The following is a 10,731-nucleotide window of genomic DNA, read 5'->3' as shown; positions in this document are numbered from 1 at the left end:
TATCAAGGGCTATTTTTTAGGAGGGTCATTTTAACACCTCAGCAATGAACTATAGCTTAAAAGGAGACTTCCATGCATTTAAATACAGTTGTGCAAAAATAAATATAATATATAGACAGTTCTATTGATATTTGCATTTGTACTATGTAATGGCTGCCTCATCAATTTCTCTCCTTTTTATCTATTGCTTACTGCAGAAATTATGATATTCTTTTGAAATACAAGTTCATCTTATGTGAAATAGGAGCGGTTTACAATGATCAACTCAGCTCAAAGGCTACCGTCAGGCGTCTATTATTCTGAAAGGCCAATCTCTTCATTTCCGGTGTTATTCTGGCGAATGGACGCAGCTCGGGTGGAGAAGGGGGAAGGGAGAAGCAGACCGCTGAGCTTTAAAATGGGGAGTCTGAAAACGGGGGTGAGGGAGTCGGGGTCGTAGGCGGACCCCACTCCGGCGGAAAACAGTCGAGTGGAACACGATTAAAACATCAGAAGAAGAGAACGGAGTGAAACACTGACATAACCATCAATACAGCTCCAGGGGTGCAAGTGAAGGTTTCTAAAACTTGTAGTAATGCAGTAGATGTGCTGGACATGGGCTCCACCTTGTGGTTGAGTTATTTTCAGATTTGTTCACGCTGGCTGATGAAGGTTACATTTTCTCTTTTTGTAAAATCAGTTTTGTTATTTTCTTATAGAATATGTTTGCTTTGCAGCAGTTGTGAGCTTACTCCTGGGGGAAGGAGCTGTTCAGCAACCCGAGAGGTCTGCCAGATCTCTCTCCAGAGGGCAGAAGGGCAAACAGTCCATGGAGTGGGTGGGTGGTGTCCCTGCCAGTGCTGGTGGCCTTGGTTCACCATTAATGTGATGCATCCTGGATTTATGGGAGTGAAGTCCCAATGATCTTCACAGCTGTCCTCACCACTCCCTGCAAGGACGTCCGGTCCAAAACATTGCCCTCTCCATACCAGATGGAGATGGTCAGTCCAGTCTCAGTGGTGCCTCATGAAGAACATGGTGAGGACAGGGTGTGGGGGGTTGCTCTCCTCATCCGTAAGCAGGAAGTATGAGTGCTGTTGGGCTCTCTTCACTAGGGATGAAGGCAAGGAGCAAGTTTTATTTTATATAGACTTTTGTAAGTTCCAGACGTGGGGTCAGGCCCCTCCAAAGAGTCGTAAGATAAATCTGAGGGGTTGTGAGATGACTAACAAAAAACAAAAGAAGAAAAATCAAAGTTTTGCAAAACACATTTGTATTTATTTCACTTTTTCCACTAATCTTTTTTTTTTTTTTTGTGAAATATTGGATGAATTTGCCTCTTCGAGCCTCGAGCTGTTATTTATATGACATCATGTGAGAAGTACATGGGAGGAAATCACTCCTCGGTGGGGCCGCGAACGACACACAGCTGAAACATGACAAGGGGCCCCGACTAGACACTGCTTTGCTGTAAGCAGTTACAAGCCACAAAGGTCGGAAACCACTGCAACAACACCTCAGTTTGGGTTGCATATCGTGAGCTCATGATATGCTTTTAAAAAAATATAAAATCGGAAAAGTAACCACTGTTCTGTTAGGTACACGAGGGGTAAAAGGTTGCTTTTTCATTACTCTAGTAGAGTACAGTATTTAAGTAAATGCATTTAGTTATTTTCCACCATGGAAAAATGGTTATAGTCAAATTATAGTCATAGTCATTAAAGTGGTGTTGAAATCAAGACTTAAAGCTCTGGGAGAAGGCAGGATACAGCAGGTTAGATGGGTCCAGGTTTATAAGTCATAGTTGTTCTTGCAGGTATCTGGAAAGACTCGAGTCCAAAGGGTCCAACACACAAAAGTCAAGAAAATGGAGCAACTGAACTTAGTTAAAAACTGGTCTAAACTAGGAGCTGACAAGGAAGGACAATGTGGTTTGACACAAGATTTCCATTATTGAGACACTCATACTAACACATGCATTATTTTACCAGCAGAGGTCAGTATCAATCTGATCTCAGCTCTGCAGGCCCCGAGGCGTCATTGTGGAGGAATGATGGCGTGCCCTCCCTCCTGTCCTCACTCTCTGTCAAAGGAAATGCTACCTACTGCTGCTGTGATGGAGAGCGGCTGCAGGAGGCGACACAGTCCCTGCTTTGATAAGGAGCGGGGCTCAGCAGGGAGGATCCACGCATTGGCACACGCTTGTACGTGCACATTCACGGCCTGTATTCAAGGATCAGGCTTAAATTGTTCTTTAGATGTTTCCTATAAGCATTGCATTAAAGAATGATTGCCGTTTTGGACAGTGCTAAAACAAAATGAGACAAAGCATGAAGATGAAGTGTTTTTTGTTTTTTTTTTTCATTTCACATGCTGTCAAGAAACACCCCGCACAGGCACAGCCCAGCACGTTGAACCCTCCATCAGAGTCCCATGGCTGGAAGAGGCTGCCTGTGTGCCATTTCCCTAGCCAGTCCCCAGACAGCTTTAGTCGAGTTCTGATAAATAGAGATTTTAATTCCTGCGGACAGGGCCTGTGACTGTCGGGATAGCCTGAGGCGAGCAGGGGAGACTCTTCACAAGCTGTGTCCGGGTAAAGACAGGCAGCTCTCACCAGCGGCATCACAATGAGGTGATGAAGTTCACCTGTCGGACAAGATGCTGATGGTTTCCGGACCCAACCGGACTCACTTTTCCGTGGATATCTCCCCTTTCTCAGATATTTCCCACACTCGCTGCAGCCTCCAAGGCCGAAGCTATGAAGCTTACTTGAAAATGAAATCCACACTTGCTCGGAGTTTAGCAGAGGGAAAGACACTCGTGCGGGCAGAGAAGTTGTGGCGTTGGATTAGTCATGCAGTAAAAAGGAGCAGGGGTGTGTGGAGGAAGAGGAGCAGACCTCTGGAGATGAGTAAGCACAGCCCTACACTCAATTTACTGCTTGATTTATGAGTTCATTTCCTGCGCGAAGTTCTCAGCGGGGGTGAGGTGGTATATCTTTCCCACTATAGGTAGCAGTGGCTCCACTTCCCAATCCCCCATGAGACCCACTCTCACCACTCTGGGCCTTAGTGGGGCTATAAATAATGGCTGCTGTAACAAGTACACATTGAACACATTGAGGAGAGGATGCCTAAACATCTTTATTCATGAAGGAGGTTCTTATCTACCCCTGCAGAGGACTAGATGGATTCAGACCACTTTGCATATACTGAAACGCTACGTACAGTTATTCTTACTGTATTTCTGCTCCACAGAAGGCATCTTGAGATATTTCGAAGAATTGGATGATAGAAAGGCGAAAGGAGACCTCCGTGCAGCTGACTTTCCTGTCAGGAGTAAAAATACGGAAAATCTGAAAAGTCTAAATTAAAACAAATCCAACAAGGAAATAAAGTGAAATACAAAACACTTAGTATATGTATGCATTCACTGTTTCAGAGTGAAATAAAAAAACATGCTACAAGGGCAATTATTTAGCTATTTGTTTTTAGTAACCGAGTTAATAGTTTTTCCATTGTGGCTTGATTTTTCCACACCACAGTAAAAACTGAATCACACCACGGAGAACAAGTGAAGAGTTGTGATACTTGTGATAATAGTCCATGTGTATTGCTTTCACAATGAATAAAGAAAAAAAAAAAAGGCCAAATCCTAGTCGGTCGTTGTCACTGTCCGAAATTGACGACATTGTGGAACTGCTGCAAACAACTGATGTCATTTAATCATATTTACCCTCAGCCTGGAGTCAGCCGATTTCAGCCTCCCTGTCTTTTTGCTTCTCTTTGACTCTTTGTGCTCGCATATACAGTATTTGAATACAGCCAAATTCAAAATAAAAATTCGATATGAAACCCATACTTTTTGTTGCAATCTTAATGACACCAATACCAAGCATTTCTTAAATTGGTTTGTGATTTTTCCAAAGTAATGGTCATGAAAAATGATAATCACGCAAGTCATATGACATATGCCAGCCATTGTTATCAAATTTATTACAAAAGCAAATACAATTACAATTAAATAAACAAGTATTGACTCTCCCCTGGCTAGTCTTGGCTGGCACTGGGTTCTGCTACTCCTGTATTGGATCTGGATGCTACAGCACCACAGGTAGTGGATTGTGGAAATGATTGTGCTGGCTGCAAGCAGATGTACAAACACCAATCTGCCTCAAACTTGGTCACAAAATCCTTCTCCCCTTGATGATGCTGATGAGTTTTCATTTAAGGACGTGGCTCTCGCGGCACAGGACATTCCCAACAGGAAGTGGCTGTAAAAGGGAATGCATCTTGTCTACCGCCATTTGGTCTTTGGAAATCCTAACCTGAGGGCGCGGTTTTCGACGGTCGCTGCTTTGCCCGGCCTGCTGCCAATTATAACAGAAGTTGCATACATTGAAAAGGAAATATTTTAAAGAATGTATATTCTCTTTATTTCTGTTGTTTTTTTTTTTTTAAAAAGGCATTTCAAATCTTCTATAAAAAAAAAGGTCTGACAGGCTTGTGTGACCAAAATCCAGACAAATAGAAGTGTCAGCTCGGCAAGAGCGCCGGCCACTGCCCGAGCGACTTGAAGCCGAGCGGCAATCTCGCCTGTAACTGCCCACCGGTTTTCATCTCAGACACTTTGTTGTCTATTTTCAACAAGGCAGCCGCAGGGGTCACAAGTGGTGAATCAGCCTTGTGGGAAGGAGAGATGAAAGAGCGCTGCGGTGAGGAGGGGAGAAAGAGAGAACCATCCCACCGTTTCCTTTCATTGTCCCCTATGAATGTTTGCGCAGGTCAGAAAAGGTACCAGCAGTAAAGAATTATATATAGCAGACAAATGACGAGGTTTGCACTGTTTTTTTTTTTTTTTTTCTTCTTCTCCTCCCACTGAGCGAGGAGGCCTGGGCTCTGTAGGGCAAATCAGCCACAGGAGCAGCGTTGGATCCTTTGGAGGGAACACAGGTAATGGAGATCAAATATATGAAGAGAGTAATGTATGATGGATGTGCTCATGGGTATAAAACTAAACTCAGACTTCACTGTAAGACAAACTCCTGCTTGTGTTTACATCATTACCAAACTATGCATATTTAATCTCTATCACCCATTATATCCATAAATACAGTCAAAGTGAAACTGGAACCTCCGGATTCCAGAGGTAAGAAAACCTTGCTCAAAATGTCTAACATCCCTAAGAACTACAAATCCAGGCTTGGAACATGTTGTGTGACTGGCTTCATGGGTTCTGATGTGGTTGTTTAATATTGACAATATTTGACGAACAGTATTTCCCATGAGCCCTAGAGCAGTGGTTCCCAACCTGTGGGCCATTGCACTCTGGTGGGTCACGAAGGTATTACAAGTGGGCCAACAAATCATTTGCAAAACAGTACAATTTTGATGAATCTATCAGCATCTATCAGCAATTTGAGGGCCGGGGTTGGTTCAGACATGTCTGTAATAACAGCACATCAGAGAGCATTAAATCCTGTAGGAATTTTTGGACAGCCGAGATCACACCTATGGCGAAAAAGCCGTGTTATGTTATGATGTTGCAGACTTCTGATAGCCAGTCGTGTTTGGCCATGAAAATGATGACGATGATGCACTGGTTCCCTCCGTATGCCTCAGGGTGAACGCCTGCTGTGATGGGGGGGGGGGGGGGGGGGGGGGGGGGGGAGAAGCAATAATCCTTCGAATACCATCAAAAGATGTGCACTTTTGGGCAGTCTCACCTCAGAGGTATTCATGGTGGTGCACTTATTTATAATCATGAAAAGTATTTGAACAAACAGTGAATAAACACGGTCCTGCTCTTAACATACTCTACAATTCCCATCATAATCTCTGTTTCCTTTTTGTGTTGAGATATCTGTCATTGAGATTAATCTGCCGTGATCCTAATAAACAATTCGGAGAAAATCGGGACCTTGTTTAATGTCAGGGCTTTAACAACAAAACAGGAAGCTCCCTAAATGTGCAATGTTTAATATTTTTGTAAAATGAAAGTTATAAAGTAATATAACAAGTAATGTAACTAATTACTTTTGATATGAAGTAACAAGTAAAGTAATGTGATTACTTATAAAAGAGTAATAAGTAAAAAAGTAAGTTATTACTCTTCCTAAGTAACTTGCCCAAGACTACCAGAAATTGTGTTTCAGTTTATGTTGCGATTCGACAAACAAAATTAGAGGTTCTAACTTGCACATTCCAGTTATGGTCCGTTTTCATTACATTCTTGTGGCAATCGAGAGGAGAGGCTTTTACCTCGTGTCGACGTAACCACATGTTTTTATTGCTCATTTTCTAAGGTGCACCTTCCCACCTCGTGTTCAGGTTTGCCTGCATGTGAATTGTGATTAAAAATAGCACCGTGGAAGCTGCTATTAACAGGAAACCAGCAAGGAGGTATCTCATTTCTGTCTCACACTTGCTAAGGCATAGCCACGGGCGGCTAAAATAGCATCTTGTCATGACATTAGTGTTTAAAGAAGTAATAATTTCTCCACCATTGCTCTCCTGATTTCTTACCTGGAGGTACTAATTATATTATCCTCTTAGTATTGAATTACAAGACAATTAGTGCACTGCTTGTGTTCTTTCTGCATATAGATATGCCTATACTACAGGGAGGGGTGTTTTAATTTGAGTTATACTGACTACAATGTTAATTCAAACCTTCCATGAGCCATGACTTGTGTTTTATGAATGTAGTCTTGCACTTACATTTAGTTAGAAGGAGTGGAAGTCTTTGCTGTCCTTTGGGTAAACCTATTAGAGACTAAATGTTACTTTTGACAGTTTGAACAAATGAGGAAGGGAGCAGGAAAGAGGGGCGCAGATAACTGTCGCTCTCTTTGAGCTATGGCAGCCATCCAGTATGGCCTTCTTTGTATTCAGAGAGCACCTCGTTTTTGTGTCAGCGTGGGACAAGAGAAGCACTTAACGTGACATTTAGAGATGCTCAGAGATTCTCTCTGGAGGCCAGAGAGAGGGAGAAAAGAACCAATGATGTTATCGCAGACATGTGTTTTAAATGCCAGGAGGGGCGCTTTGCCCGAGAGCTTTGGCCACAGAGATAAGTGAATAACCCGGCCTCTGGTCTTGCACCTCTTGCACTGGTTCTGGAGCTCATGTTAAGCTTTGTCTGAAATGGTTTCATCTCGTTTCTATCAGATATGATCTTTCAAGGCTTACAGAACAATGTTCTTAGATTGTACATTAGGGCTGCTGTTATCCTTAGACGAAATCCACACATGCACCGTGCATTTTAAATAGTCGGCCACAGGCTAGGACACGCTGAGCTTTATGAGTGGGCGACACAAGCTTTCTGGGATTCTAAATCTTAACCAGATGGTCGTAATACACATCATAAATGTGATTCAATGCCATTTTTTAAGACTCTCAGCCCTCTGAATAATGTTGAAAATCTCCTTTCCATTAATACTAGACTAAATATCTTTTATTGATGTGGGTTTATCCCGACGGGACCTCCACAACAAGACAGCATGAATATTTAACAGGTAAAGAAAGGTCAGTCCTCTGGTATGGAGACTGAGATTGAACTAATCAATCATCATTTCTGTGAGAAATTAGTTTCAATTAAAGTGTATGTTGCCCCTGGATACACAGCTTTTCACAGAGATGCTATGAAAATAGTTCCTTAGCATACAAATCCGCATAAATCCATGAAACAAGCATCTGAATATTTTACAATTCAAATATGATCCATTCATCCATCTCACAAATGTACCTTTCTACACGCAATCTATGTAAGCATTTGTATTTGTGCGCTAAATGCCTTGGCGTTTGATGCAAGGTCTAGCAACTCTGCCATACCTTCCAATAAATCAGGCAGCGAGTTAGATGTATGAAGATAGAGGTGCATAGTGATGAAGCTGCTACACGGGAGCAGAGTTTAGGAAACAAGGTGAGCTATTCGTCACGAGACATCCGCAGAACTTCCCCAGACTCACTCTTCCATTTGTCTCCGATATGGTGACTCGTTCCTGTAGGCTCCAGGTTTTATGCTTCATCACCGCCTCAGACACCTTGGGGAACAGTTTCCTTAGAAATGGCACCTAATGTAGGAGGAGAGCATGACAGAAGCATCATAATATTAATACTGTCACTGGTGACAGCTGGACATTGTGGGTAGCTGAATTGATTTTACTGGTAAAAGCTGGCGAGAAAGGTGTCTGATTCTGTTTGGTCTGCAGTAACACCACCTCTTGTCTTGGAAACGCATCCTTCTTATTTCTCTCATCATATTTTACCATTTTCCATCGTCTTGAACTACCTCAGTTTGCAGACCCTGTTTCTCACTCGGTCATGTGCTTATATTCTATGTGTGTTTACCCAAGGAATAATCCATTTGTACATTTCTCGCCATCTCAGGGCTCCTTGAATATTTAAGGCTTTGATGTTTGGTGTCTAATGCAGTTACCTAAGCAGCTTGCAATAACCAGCCTCACAGAGATTCTCCCTGCACGCTTCTCCTATTTTCTGCAATGTGTCTGGATTGCGACAATAAAGTATCCTTTTGAAGCCTCTCCTTGCTGCCTCTCGGGAAGGTGTTTTCTGTAGATAATGACTTATTTCAATACATACTTCACCCAAAGAGTGCTGCACAAATTTTTTTTTAATTCTTACTAGGTGTGAATACCTGCAAATGTTGTGACATGAATTTAATCATGACCCATACGCATGAGTACACAACACAGATTTGGCCAGACATTAATTATTCCATCACTATGGCTAATACAACAAAGAGGCCCAGCTGCCAGGTTGCTGGCACGGATGCAATTTGGAAAAATGGAAGCGTAAACAAGGTTGAAGAGCAGGACAGTTTCCAGTGTGAGTGTGCCTGGAATGTGTGATGACCGAGTTCATGCGGCATGCAGTCTTAAGCAATGTTGCTGTAAATTGGCTGTAAAATAGTGAACTGACTGCCAGAGTTATGGGGCATGTGGGCAAGACAGCCCCTGACTCAGCTCAAAGGCAGTGTCAACCTGGCACAGACACACACAGCAGCTGGATGGACCACGAACTGCCATAATCACTGACTGACCCTTACCAGAATGAACTGACGCACTTGTTGTCTGCATGTATTGTGTGTTTTCACACTAATATAATCTACATATCGTTGGAACACAATGGAAATACAGTTTCACCTGTGAAGGAAAAATGCTAAATCCACCACAACTAAAACAACAGTGCAGTAACATTAAGAAAACTGTGCAATGTGTTTTTCCTCAAGTCCACACCAGAGGGAAATAACTTTAATATAAGCATGTAATAAGCTAATAAATTAAATTGGCACTGGCTATATACTTCCAGTATTTCTGCTAAGCTAAGCCAAAGCTCTAACTTCAACTTTAGCTCTGAACAATAAAATGAATAAACGCATATTCTTTTAAGAATTTGAGAATTTCAGACAACAAGCTAATACGATTTCTAGGAGCTCAATATGTGTATTATTAAATTTGCTAATATTAAACGTATCCATTAATGCTTACATTACAAGACTCAAGCTAATGAGATAAAATTAGCCATCAACAAATTTCATCATTTGTAATTGTATTATTGTGGGTAATTATGAGGCGATATTCCAAATGTTTGTTGGTTCCAGCTTCCGCAGCGAAGATTTGCTTCTGCCTTCTGCAAATTGAATATTTTTTATGTTTTGGACTGTTGGTGGGACAAAACAAATAATTTGAAGCTCTCACATTGGGCTCTGGGATATTGTAATGGGCATTTTGTAACTACTATCTTACTATTTTATACACTAGCACTGAATATTTTATACACAGCACTGAATGTATTTATTGGGAAAAAATATTGTCAGCTTAATCAGTCATGTAAGTAATTTATTATCAATATTTGCTGCTCTTTGTTTGGGGGATCATTATGTGCCCCAAAAAGGAAGGAAGGATAAGGAGGAATAATCTGTTTTGATTAAGCTAATGAAATAAATTAAATTAAATCATCTGTTCTTTGTAACTGATGGACTGTGAATGATCCTTGAACAACTATTAACTGATTATCAGGTGATATTCATGAAATGTATACAAATGACACATTCAATTAATAAATATGTATCCTATTTTACAACCCTCCTTTCAAAAGAATGCCTCGCAACGCAGTCACAGTTCGGGCTTTTTAAGATGAAAAAGTGTTTTGACGCAGTTAGGTTCAAAGAGGAAAAACTCCATTCACAGTCATCCTCAGAACACACTGACCTAATTAAACTTTTTGATCCAGTATTACATGACTGCTTAGATGTATGTGAATTGTTGGAGAGGCAGTGTGCATGTTAACAAAGGTAGGAAGATAAAAAAAAAAATGAATAAATAAAAAAAAAGCCTTGGTAACTGTCAAATATTCCATTTTTTTTCTTTGCCTTGATCACAACTCCAGTTCACACATGTCAATAATCAAATTTTACTTCAGGGTTTCTCTTTGAACACTAGGTATTTTGCTGCATGAGAAACTGGTTTGCTGAAGAATGAAGAAGGAATATTAATTAAAAGGTACTTACCGGCGAGGTTTAGCTGATTCCTGCCCTTAACGTCTTGTTATTCCTTTATTCTAAATCTGATTATTTTCCTGTTTGCCTGCTCAGTTGCCCCTTTAAATCTAATGCTGTACATTTATTCTGTCCTTGGGAATGTCAGCATTAAAGCTTTCTCCTGAATCAGCCAGTGTAACATTTATTTAGTTAATGTGAGCAATGAATCTCTTTCAATTAAACTCTCAT

This window comes from Trachinotus anak, unplaced genomic scaffold (genome assembly GCF_046630095.1).
Source record: "Trachinotus anak isolate AG129_WGS33_773 ecotype Australia unplaced genomic scaffold, CSIRO_AGI_Tana_v1 ptg000026l, whole genome shotgun sequence".
Lineage (NCBI taxonomy): Eukaryota > Metazoa > Chordata > Actinopteri > Carangiformes > Carangidae > Trachinotus > Trachinotus anak.
The sequence above is the reverse complement of the archived record's forward strand: the minus strand, read 5'-3'. Positions refer to the sequence as shown.